The sequence below is a fragment of the Orbicella franksi genome, chromosome 3 (genome assembly GCF_964199315.1).
Source record: "Orbicella franksi chromosome 3, jaOrbFran1.1, whole genome shotgun sequence".
Classification (NCBI taxonomy): domain Eukaryota; kingdom Metazoa; phylum Cnidaria; class Anthozoa; order Scleractinia; family Merulinidae; genus Orbicella; species Orbicella franksi.
The window spans coordinates 13,177,953-13,188,749 of NC_138147.1; the positions used below are offsets into that span (position 1 = coordinate 13,177,953).

At 40.6% G+C, this 10,797-nt stretch overlaps 1 pseudogene; it reads left to right on the plus strand.

Moving 5' to 3' along the window:
- The first annotated feature begins 3,381 nt into the window (after nt 1-3,381).
- On the plus strand, nt 3,382-5,074 carry LOC145482326 (ryncolin-1 pseudogene; annotated as a pseudogene).
- The last annotated feature ends 5,723 nt before the right edge of the window (nt 5,075-10,797 follow it).

Below are 10,797 nucleotides of genomic sequence, written 5' to 3' on the forward strand. Positions count from 1 at the left end.
TTTTTTTGTTGTTGTTGTTTGTTTTGTTTTTTTTTGGTTTTGTTTTGTTTTTTGTTTTTTTTTTTTGATCCAGTCAATAACGATATTTGACTCATCAAAGGTTGATCAGTTGATTGTAGACCAAAAATGATCCATAATTTTGAAACAACTGGCGAGTTCAAGGAAGCTGAAGTTTGATTTCGCCGAAACAAACCAAACTTAGTACTGAGGCAAACAAACCGTGATTGGACCAAAGAAACTGGTAGAAACCTAAAGCTTCATAAAGGCTGTGTTAAAACATAAGTAAGAAATACTGCCGAAGGGTGAAAAACTGAAGTACATTACTCGGTAGATTACTCTTACTAACTCCAAGAGCTTTGCTTCATTCTACTTCTGGGCGAACTTGCAAATCAAGGGTAACAAAAAAAAAATTATAAGCTGTTTGTGTCAACCAAGACTCCCCAAGGATTCTCCAAATAACTCCAAGGTCTTGTAAAGATTGCGTGTAGGTACGTCTGATAAACTGTTATTCGAAAGCTGGCAAATCGATCCGGAGGAAACAAAATTTGTTGGAAGTTCCTGTCACTACGCTTTTTTTTGGGGGGGGGGGGGGGAGGCGAAATAGGTCAGTTGGCTCACTAAGTAGTACAGCGGACAGACAGCAGGACTTATATTACCAATAGGCCACCCGTGGCTGTTTAAATACACAGACACCTTTCAATAAATTTCACTTCTCATTGTTACATTAGCATCAGAAATGAATACAGAGATCTGCAAAGTCTGTTGAAACTTCTGTTTAATTCTTGGAAGCTCGTCTAAACGTGACGGCCATAGTGCTAGAAAAGGGTCCTGACTACAATAAGGCGTGACTTTGCAAGGCAAGGCAGTTTAAGATGTGAATTGAATTCGAAATTACAGCTCCATTACTGAGCAACCCCACTTAGCAATGCATGTATGTCTGTTCGTTCATAAACACCTCCCTGGAGAGAATGATTTAAAAGCATGCAGACATCGCTGTTGAAGTAATTATCTGTTGTTAAAATCTCCCATACCCTTTGCACTATCACATCTTTCTCGCGGGACGGGAATTCGACGTCGAAGAAACCAGAAATCGGAAAACGTCAGTTATTTCGTGAAAGGTGAGTTAAAATGGTAAAGCTCTCCACTAAGACATTTTTATTGAGGAAGTTTCGAGACTTTACTAGTCGATGTCTGGGCTCCTTATTATGTCGGTTTTGCTGCGCACTTGTTAAAATGGCTATAAAATAAAATGCCCGCTACGTTTCCAGACGTTACAGTTACAAAGATTCTTGCCAACAGCTAATAAGATGAGAAGGTCTTATCGACCCTTTTTTTAGTAAGATTTAAAAACTGTCTGGTCATTTGTCGTCAGAATTTTTAAAGAAGCAGTGACAATTTCCCTTCGGTCATCACTCTAGCATAAACAGCCATAACGATCGCGCCGTTAGTGATTTAACTTGTGAGCATTATTCATTTCCTATTAGTTCGAGCTATATTGATAGTCTACAATCTGTTCAGGAACTGCGTAGGCAGAAAAAAAAATTATTACTGATGGAGCAATCATGTCCATGGCTAAATTCTCTTCCCCGGTATTAATTTAAAGTGCTTGTGACGACTAGAAACAATAAAAACAAAAATGACTGAGGCCGGTGCCTCGGTTTGCTTTTTACTAGATACGGCCCAAGGGGCCTGTTCCTCGAATGTCCCGGAAAGCCATAGCAAAATCTCAAACCTTATGATTACTGAGCTGTTTTATTCACGTATTCTTAATATGAACAGAGGTTCTCTTCATACAAGAAATTTCAAGCGTATACACCTCTCTGTTTTTACATACAGATTAACTTAAAATGGCTTTGCGGACCCGAAAAGTTTCCGGGTCTTTCGAGAAACGGGTCTCGGGGTCTGAAAGGTTTAACTGTCAATTAATTCCTCTTACACGTTGGTCTCACCATATGCACGAGGGTGGATGGGTAACTTGCCGAAGCGTTTCTCAAAAGACCGGTACAAAACGAGGGAACCGAAGAAAAGACCAACTCGAAGTAGAAGGGAATTCGAAGCTGACACCAAACATTAGACCCTGCTCGCACATTTTTCATCACAGTATCAAACACTGAGTATTGTCATGATCAATGCAACTAAAAGTTCTTCCTCTTTCAGTTTTTGGACTTAACAGTAGACTATATGCAGACCAAAAACGCAGAAACTGTCTTTTTAGAGTCCACTATATATATAGGCTTTCGAAATTTACGTATGAGCAACTAAGTTTCGTAGCTAATGACAGGTGAACCGAGACACTTGCCTCGGTTATAATGTGTATCAATATTTTAGCTTCCTGTTAAAGGCTCACATTAAATAATGAAATAAAGATTAAAGAAATACGTTTCTTTTCTTATGTTTCCTCGGTAGGAATTTTCGTCCCAACTACGGCCCTGTAACTTGTTTGCTATTTAAAAGATTGTTGACATAAAAAAAAAAACCGACCGTGGAAGGAGAAAAAGAGGAATGTCACCTTAATGACGCAAGTTTCATGTCATAGATTCACAGTTTAGTCTTCAATTAAGGTGGCTCAAAACAGTCTCCAGCAATTAGGCTTGGTGGGTCATAATAACCACTGTTTATCACTTGATGCTGCAATCATGCAGTGTATCAAAATACTTTACATCTGTAAATCTGTATATAGGGTTCAGAGCCAACTTAAAGTTTTGAAAATTTAAGGTGGCCCTGAACCCTTTGTGTTTTACATATACCAGAAATGCCTTTGGTGAAGGTTACGAATGTCGCCATCTTGAGCAAGAAGGCGATGAATAACGGCGCTTTACAAAAGAAAAAACCTTTTTCTCCCTTTAGATTTTGCAAAATAATTTTATGTTGCAAGTCAAAGGAAACACAAATGTACGAATTAATTACGCTTAGTCCGTTTCAATAAAATGAAGCTGATGTTTGAAAACATTTTTTCTGATGATGAACAGTTGCATAACAACGCTACCGCCACGGCCTCGCAGCAGCAAAAAGTGATATTGGAACTGCGCATTGATATCTGACAGTTATCTGAGGACAGTTATCTGAGGATAGCTCAGATCAACCTCGCTCGTTTACGTGTAGCTCGGAACAAAATATAACTTTGTTTTCTACTTCTACCGGCGTGAAACTTTCATTTTCATATTTAAAACAGCACGAAAAGACTTTATAGTACAGCGTGCTATGAAGCGCTGCAGGTGATAGATTTGTTTTTAATTTTGCTTATATTTTGCGGACATGTAGGGAATTTAAATTAAAATAGAAGTAAATACTATCCTGAAGTGTCGTTCATGTGTTTCGCTACGGAGGACTTAACTAAAATTATCCCCGCAAGCCAGTTTTAAACTTCTTGAAGGTCTGTGAGTGGTTTTAGGAAATCAACCAGTGAATATTTCGGGAAGGAAATCAACGTTGAAGTCAGAAAAGTGATCAAAATGGTCAAGTCAAATCACATGTCGCCGTAGCCACTTTCGTTCCACGGTTCCACCGACTAAGAGCTAGGGACGAGAATGGCCATTTCCACGATTCTGCCTGATCGAACCGGTTTAATTTAAGCTACTTTCAGCTTTTTCTGCTGACCCGAAGTAACTTGAGGAATGTCGCGGGAAAAAAATCGATTTCGCTCATCAAATATTCAGTTAAGTAACCCAAATCTGTCAAACACGGGTAACGAAGTAAAACCTGCACTGACACAAGACGATTCTGAATTTTGTTTCCGGCTAACCCCACAAAATTTGTCTCCTTTCTATTTACATTCTGTTACTTGTTCTCAACAGAGGATATAATGACTCCGGCAACCTTTTGGCTATTAATGCTGCTGGCGACAGTGCTTACCGTGGCCGAAACTGCAGAGCGGAAAAAGGCTCGGGTTTTACCAAAAGGTAAGAAAACTGACTCTAAATTAAGTAACTTCGACGGAAAGGGAGCATGCAGCAAAATTGCATTCCATTTTGCATTGGTAATTTGAATTGAGTGGAGTCTCTTTGGGAATTCGTTCGTAGTTGTATTTAAACGTTTCCACGTTCGAGGCAAAATGAGCTATTCCGATGCCAATATGCTTCCTGAGCCGTTTTATAGCTAGCAAAGGCTTTCGTTAGGCTAGCATCCCATCTATAAGGGAGTAGAAATACTCCTAGACGCTTCATACCACCGGATAGCGAAAACCGGAGAAATTCAGTATCGAGCTGGGCTTGAAAGGATGCTTAAACTTTAACGAAAACAACGAAACATGCAGCTGAAGCGACACAAACGTTTTTCATATTCTTAAGTTTAATAACGTATTGATGCGTTTTCCCGTCGTTCAAACCCATATATTTGTACTGTAACGTAACACACGCACACGGTACAGACCTTTGTATTTCGGGCAAGGGTCACTGAGTATAAACATGAAAAAAGTATCCCATAATTCTTTTTAATTAGATTGCTCCGAAGTTAAAAAACTTCAAAATAGAGTGTACCGGATATATCCAGATGGTACAAGAGCCAAACGGATTGCAGTTTACTGCGACATGGACACAGACGGTGGTGGTTGGACCGTGTTTCAAAGAAGGGAAAATGGTGACCTTGATTTCCATCGCATGTGGGAGGAATACAAACGCGGCTTTGGCAAGGTGGGAAAGACGTCAGACTTCTGGCTTGGAAATGATAACATTCATCTGTTGACAGTTAATCGATCGATCAGCCTAAGGGTGGAGTTGGAGAGTTGGAGGAACCCGCATACTAAGTTTTATGCCACATATCAGCATTTCAGTGTTGGTGACGAGAAATCAAATTACAAATTGGAGGTGAGTGGGTATGGTGGAACGGCAGGGAATGCTCTCAGTTTCCACAACTCTATGCCCTTCTCTACCGAGGACAAGGATAATGATCCGTCCAACCATAACTGCGCGAAGATCTATAGAGGTGGATGGTGGTTCAACACTTGCCTTGTCTCTAATCTGAATGGAAAATACTTGAAGAAAGAAACAACTCACGGTCCAGGGATCGTTTGGTTTAAGGGGAGCTTAAGTTTAAGTCCTTGAAGCTCAGCGAAATGAAGTTACGCCCTGTTAACTAGGGCCAAAGACAAGGGTAATACTGACTTAAGTAAAGAAAATAACTGGTCTCTAGGGCTTACAACAGGCAATTTAGCCGTAGTGATTTTTGAACAGGGAGCTTAAGCAAACCACGAAGGCAACGAGAACGACAAAAAGCAGAAAATTTCATGAGCAGAACAACGGTCATGTAAGGCTTGTAACAGTTCTTCAGATTACAAAAGGGACTTTGTCTGCAAGATGACAAACTCTGCTTGAAATGAACAAAGCTGGGTATTTTGAAGAACATGAATCACGACGCAAAGTTTTCGCTGGCATTATAACCAATGGCACTAGAGGTTTAGCTCGAACAAAGTTTTAGACCGATAGAAGTACTCAACAGGATCCAGCTAGCAACGTACAAAAAAATTCTTAATTCACTTTTTTTGCTAGGCGTCGTCCTCGGCGTCGACGTCGCCATTTCTTGAGCTCCCTATGAATATTTTAAGAGTGTTCAGTATAATCGAGGGGTGAGCATAGAAACATATTGAGTGTTGTAAACCAATTTAATGAATAAAGATTAATTGTAAAAGGCCCCAGGCATCTATCAAGATACTGCAATTAAGCTTCAGCTTTTGAAAATGAACTTAAACAAGAAAGGGGGAGGAAAAATCGAGAGAGGCTAGGTAATACTCAATGCATGACTGATTTCAGTGAAAATTCGTGGCTTAGTGATCGTGAACCAATACAAAATGGAATAACCTCTCGTCGGGTGCATTCTTATAAACTCAACCACCACAATAAAATTCCATATAAAAGAGGCAAATGTGATCGATACGATCTTTAAGGTAGATCAGGTCAATTGTGCCACACAAGAGGCAACAATGTACACAATTATATAAACAAAGAAAAGGTCAAAACTCGTTAAATGACAACTAGTTCATGTCATTACGGCTAGCTCACTTTGAAAACGTACCCCAAGAGGTCCCACTGATAAGTGGCTACAGATGGAAATACGAATGAAACACCCTAGGCGATGCTAAAACACAATTTGCAATCCCTGGTGGCTAAACTGGAACAGACCATTCTCTCATATAGAGTCGCCGGGCTCTTCGGTCAGCGGCTGGTTGGCAGGAAACACTTTGATGGTCAACCGCTGTCCTAGGAACCTGAGCACTAGATACCATCGGTAAAAATTTTATGAATATCACTTCAAGTAATGTCTATTTTATTACATCTAGTAACAATTCAGATATGAAAAAATTCAATTGCTAAATAGCAAATTTCGTCACAAACAATTCTTATCATCTGATGGACCTGTTCTGCTACTATTTCACAATCATTGTTTTAGTATTTCATCTCAGTTTTCTAATGAGAATTACCATGCATTTCGACATAAACTTCTGGCCATCTATCAAAACTATTTAATCGCTTTTTCCATATTACATAACCTTTAAATTTCGCTTTGTGCATGTTGCAGGAACTAATTTCACTGCTCTACGTTTGGAAAATGCAAATAACCTTTTTACCTCTACCTGGGGCCATAATCGATTAAGGCTCTAGCCTCTACGCGTAACACTAACATTACACCTCAAAAGCTAAGCAGTTAGTGTTTTGCATACGTACAATCGTCCAAAAACTGACCCAAAGTGCAAATATTTTATCTGTTAGCGCTGATTTTTCTTCCCTAAAATGGAGATGTACTCCGAAGAATTCCAAACACTGCCAAAGAATCTCGCAGCCTGGCCGAAGTTGCAAAACTTCCTATGATTTATCAAAATGCTCCGAAGACAAAGATTTCTGAATATAACCAAGGAGTTCCGAATATCTTAAAAATTACCGTAAGGTCAGGAAATATTTCCAGGTTACCTAAGACCGCCCGGTGTCTTTAACAAATTAATTTGCTTTTTATGTTACCACTAGCCCGGGTGGGAACTCCCACATAAAAAGGACGGGGGGTGCTCGTCGTATCTTTCAGGGGCTAAAAAGCAGTTTTGTTACCTCTTAGGGTGTTCAGCCTCAAAAAGTCCACAGCAGGGTCTTTTGCGATACCTTTTATGGAATTAAGCCGGAAAATTCAGCGCCAATTAATAGAATTGTTATCTCTAAGGGCTAAAAAAAAATTGAAGCCACGCCCACAACACAGCATCTTGGTAATTCTCAGGGGTAGTTCTCAGGAACTTTTCAAAATTTCCGAGGAGCAACCCCGTTCTTGTTATACGAGAGTCGTCCTTGGGGTTACTAGATTAGCAATCACATGCATTAACTAGCTTTGTCAGATTACCTGTAAATATAAATTTTTGTATTGTCTTTAGTGTCCCGAACAAACATTATTAAAAACTAGCGCGCTTCTGACCCTTTCTCTGCCACGCAACGTTACGCTCTTTCGAGAGAGGGTCCCTCTACGGAGATCGAAGCGTTACGTGACAGAGAGAGGGTCATTACGGACTAACGGTAAACCAGTTCAACTCCTAACTGGATCCAATAAAGGTTTAGTCTCGTTGTCCGGGTTGCTGCAATACGAACGGCAGCAAACCAACCAGAACTTGCGAAGAAGACGACACACCACAACAGTTAGCCGACATAACTGCGATAATATCGCAGTGACCACAAGGAGCCCAAAAACCACAGGTGCAAAACAAAGAATGGTAATTTCCACCCCTTCAAAGACTTTCCACCAAGGGCTTAAGACATCTTCATGTGGAACTGCCAACGACAGAAAAGAAGCAAAAAACACGTTCACATTAGCTAAGACAACAATAAAGAGCAAAGAAATGGTTTCTGCTGTGTTAGCAATATTATCGCGAAACGGCTGAGTAAAACTGTGGTGAAGAAGAAAGAGAAAACAAAGCACGCTCATAATGACAAGACGAGGCATTGGGTTAATCACAAAAGTGTTCATCACAACAAGAATCAACCGTCGGCCGATCATAATACCTTCCCAACTCAGGGATAATTTTCGACCCTCTTCCGGTCTTTTAAAAGAATCGTAAAGAACCCTCTCTACAGAATTCCTTGACTCCTGGAGCGGAGTCGACACTTCGTTCACTGGGTCGCGCAGCACTTGACAGAAGGAGATGAACAACCAGTAGATTAACGATGGCAACGGCAAGAAACAAGCCAAGAGAAACTTCCACACAGACAGAGTCTTACCATACAACTTATAAGAACCCCAAAGCAGCACAAACACAAAGGGTATCAAAAATGTGCAGACAAATCCTACCAAAATGTATTGCCACCACTGAAAACAAACATGGTTACCATCATAAAATAAACGCTTCTCTGAGCCAATGGGAACGCAACGTAGCAGACCGAAGCTTATTGTAGCTAAGGTAGTATATCCTAGCAACAAGGTTTGTAAGATACCGCCAACATAAGGGCCAACAGAAGGGGCTCCCTGACCTCGAAACCTTTGGATTCCCCAATGCAAAACGTAAAAGAAGCAAATCATGAGCATTGTGCCAAAAACATGTGAGGTAGAAAAGAACTGCTTAGACACCACTGTGAGACCAGCAAATGGACAAATCATTCCAAAAGAATATGATTTGAAGTTAAAGAACCCGAGAGTTGGCTCAATAAGAGTAGTTTTAATGGCATGTTGTGACGAGCTGGAAACGACGAGAAGATTTGCAGCTTGATAAAAGTAGAAGACAATCTTCAGATAGCCTTTGTCAAAGTCATCATTTTGGCTCGCGGGTTGGCCTTCTTTGAACCACAAGATTTGGCGCCCGATCCAGAGGATGATAGGAAGCTTAAATGTGAAGTACAATGCCATGAGTGATACATAAAATATAGCCGCTGGCCAGAACCAATGATCTTTGCACTGATGCGATGGTCTGCACTTTGTAGAGTAAAGTGTCTCCGTGTAGCCATCATTACAGCGTCCACACAATTCGCCAGAACGGTCACCCTGACAACCATTGTATTCTGGAAAGTTCGCATCTTGAGGAGGACTACAATAGCCCGCAGGGCACATGGTAAAATGAAGGGATGGTGGGTTGTTCTGTTCTTTAAATCCCCAGAAATTAGGTTTAGCGATTATATTCTGGGTACAGTTTCCTCCAAATGGACATTGAAGACACTGAAATCCTGGATCTATTTGTCCTTCAATCGCATGACCTCCCAGAAGACTATACGTATTCTCCGCGCACGCCAAGCAATCATATGTTATATGTTGAGTTATAATATGGACATTACAGGAGCTGTTCATCTGACTTGTGATATTAGTTGTAAAATTAGTGTTCATCATCTTACTTCCTAAAGGACAAGAAAAGTTTGTCAAGTTGTCCTTTCCAAGAAATTTTAGATTACTTTTGGCTAAAACAATCAGAGTTATCTTGTTCGTATAGAGACTTGCGTTCAATGTGGTGTTGAATAGAAAGATTGGTCCTCCGCTTCTGAAATCAATAAAAGAGGGATTTGTGCTGTTTGGTATGCTACGATTCGATTCTTTTACAGTTTGACTAAAACGACTGCTCTGTATATTAAGACTTGTGGAACCATCCACTGCGTAGATATGACTACCGAGAGACGCAAAATTGTCAACAAAATGGGACCTGGAAAGTGTTATGTTGCCATTAGTTATGTATACAGCGCCGCCCACTTCAGCTGCAATATTTTCCTCAAATGTTGTATCCTCGAATATCACGTGACTTTTGTAAAGCCATGAAGGCCGGTAATCTGCGTTGCATTTTGCTGGACCTTTTTTAGTGTCTTCTGTCAGTGATAACCATGTGGCCCCTCCACCCTTCACGGAGTGATTTTTTGTGAATCGAGAGCTATTTATTGTGAGATGTACAGGTTTGTACGACACCAAGGATATAGCGCCTCCACTTGACGCAGAACAGTTGTTGAATGTCGAGTTTATAATCGAAATAAATGCACTATCATGGTAACGATGATCAATATCAGAATTTAGCAAGGTAAGTGCACCTCCACTCGGAACAGATGAAGTCTCAGCCCCGCCGTAATTGCCGTCAAAAATGGAGTCAACAACTTCAGTACTTATGACATCCTTAATTCCTATTCCACCCGCTGCTACAGCTGCTCTGTTGTTAAGAAATCGGGACTGGGATATTTTAAGTTTGCAAGCGTTCAAAATAACTGCTGTTGCAGTGTCGAATGCACTATTTGAATCCATAATAACTTTGTCAAGAGTTATAACACTGTGATTGGAGATTCCAACCTCTAAAATTAGGGCACTACCAATAGTTGCTTCATTTCTTGAGAAAGTCGAGTTTTCTATTGAGGTTTCAAAGATACCCGTGTCTCTTGTATGACAGTCATCTGTCATAACCCCAGGATAATGCGTAGTACTATAATAAGTTTCTACTGCTCCACCATCGATTGCATAATTGAAAATAAAGTCACTGTGTTTAATGACCAGCTGTAGATGGTCATGGTTAACGTACCAGACACCTAACGCTCCTCCAAACGATGATCTGCAGCCAATAAATCTGCAGCGTTCCACAGTCAAGAATATAGCACCGTCTAAGCGACTCGCCTGAAAAGTTGAACGATGAATGGGCGGTAACTCTGAAGTAACAAATAAGGCCCCTCCTCCGTACTCCTCTCCTACCACTTCTCCTTCCGCTAAGCTGTTCGTAAAAGAACAATCAAGAAACCATACTGAAGTTCTGTGTCCAGTGACCAAGACAGCACCTCCATTTCCATCTGTAGCGTTGTTATGTAAGAACATACTCTCTAGTAAATTAAACCTGACCTCCACGCATTCAATGTCGAACACCCCACCTTGAGAAGCAGACGT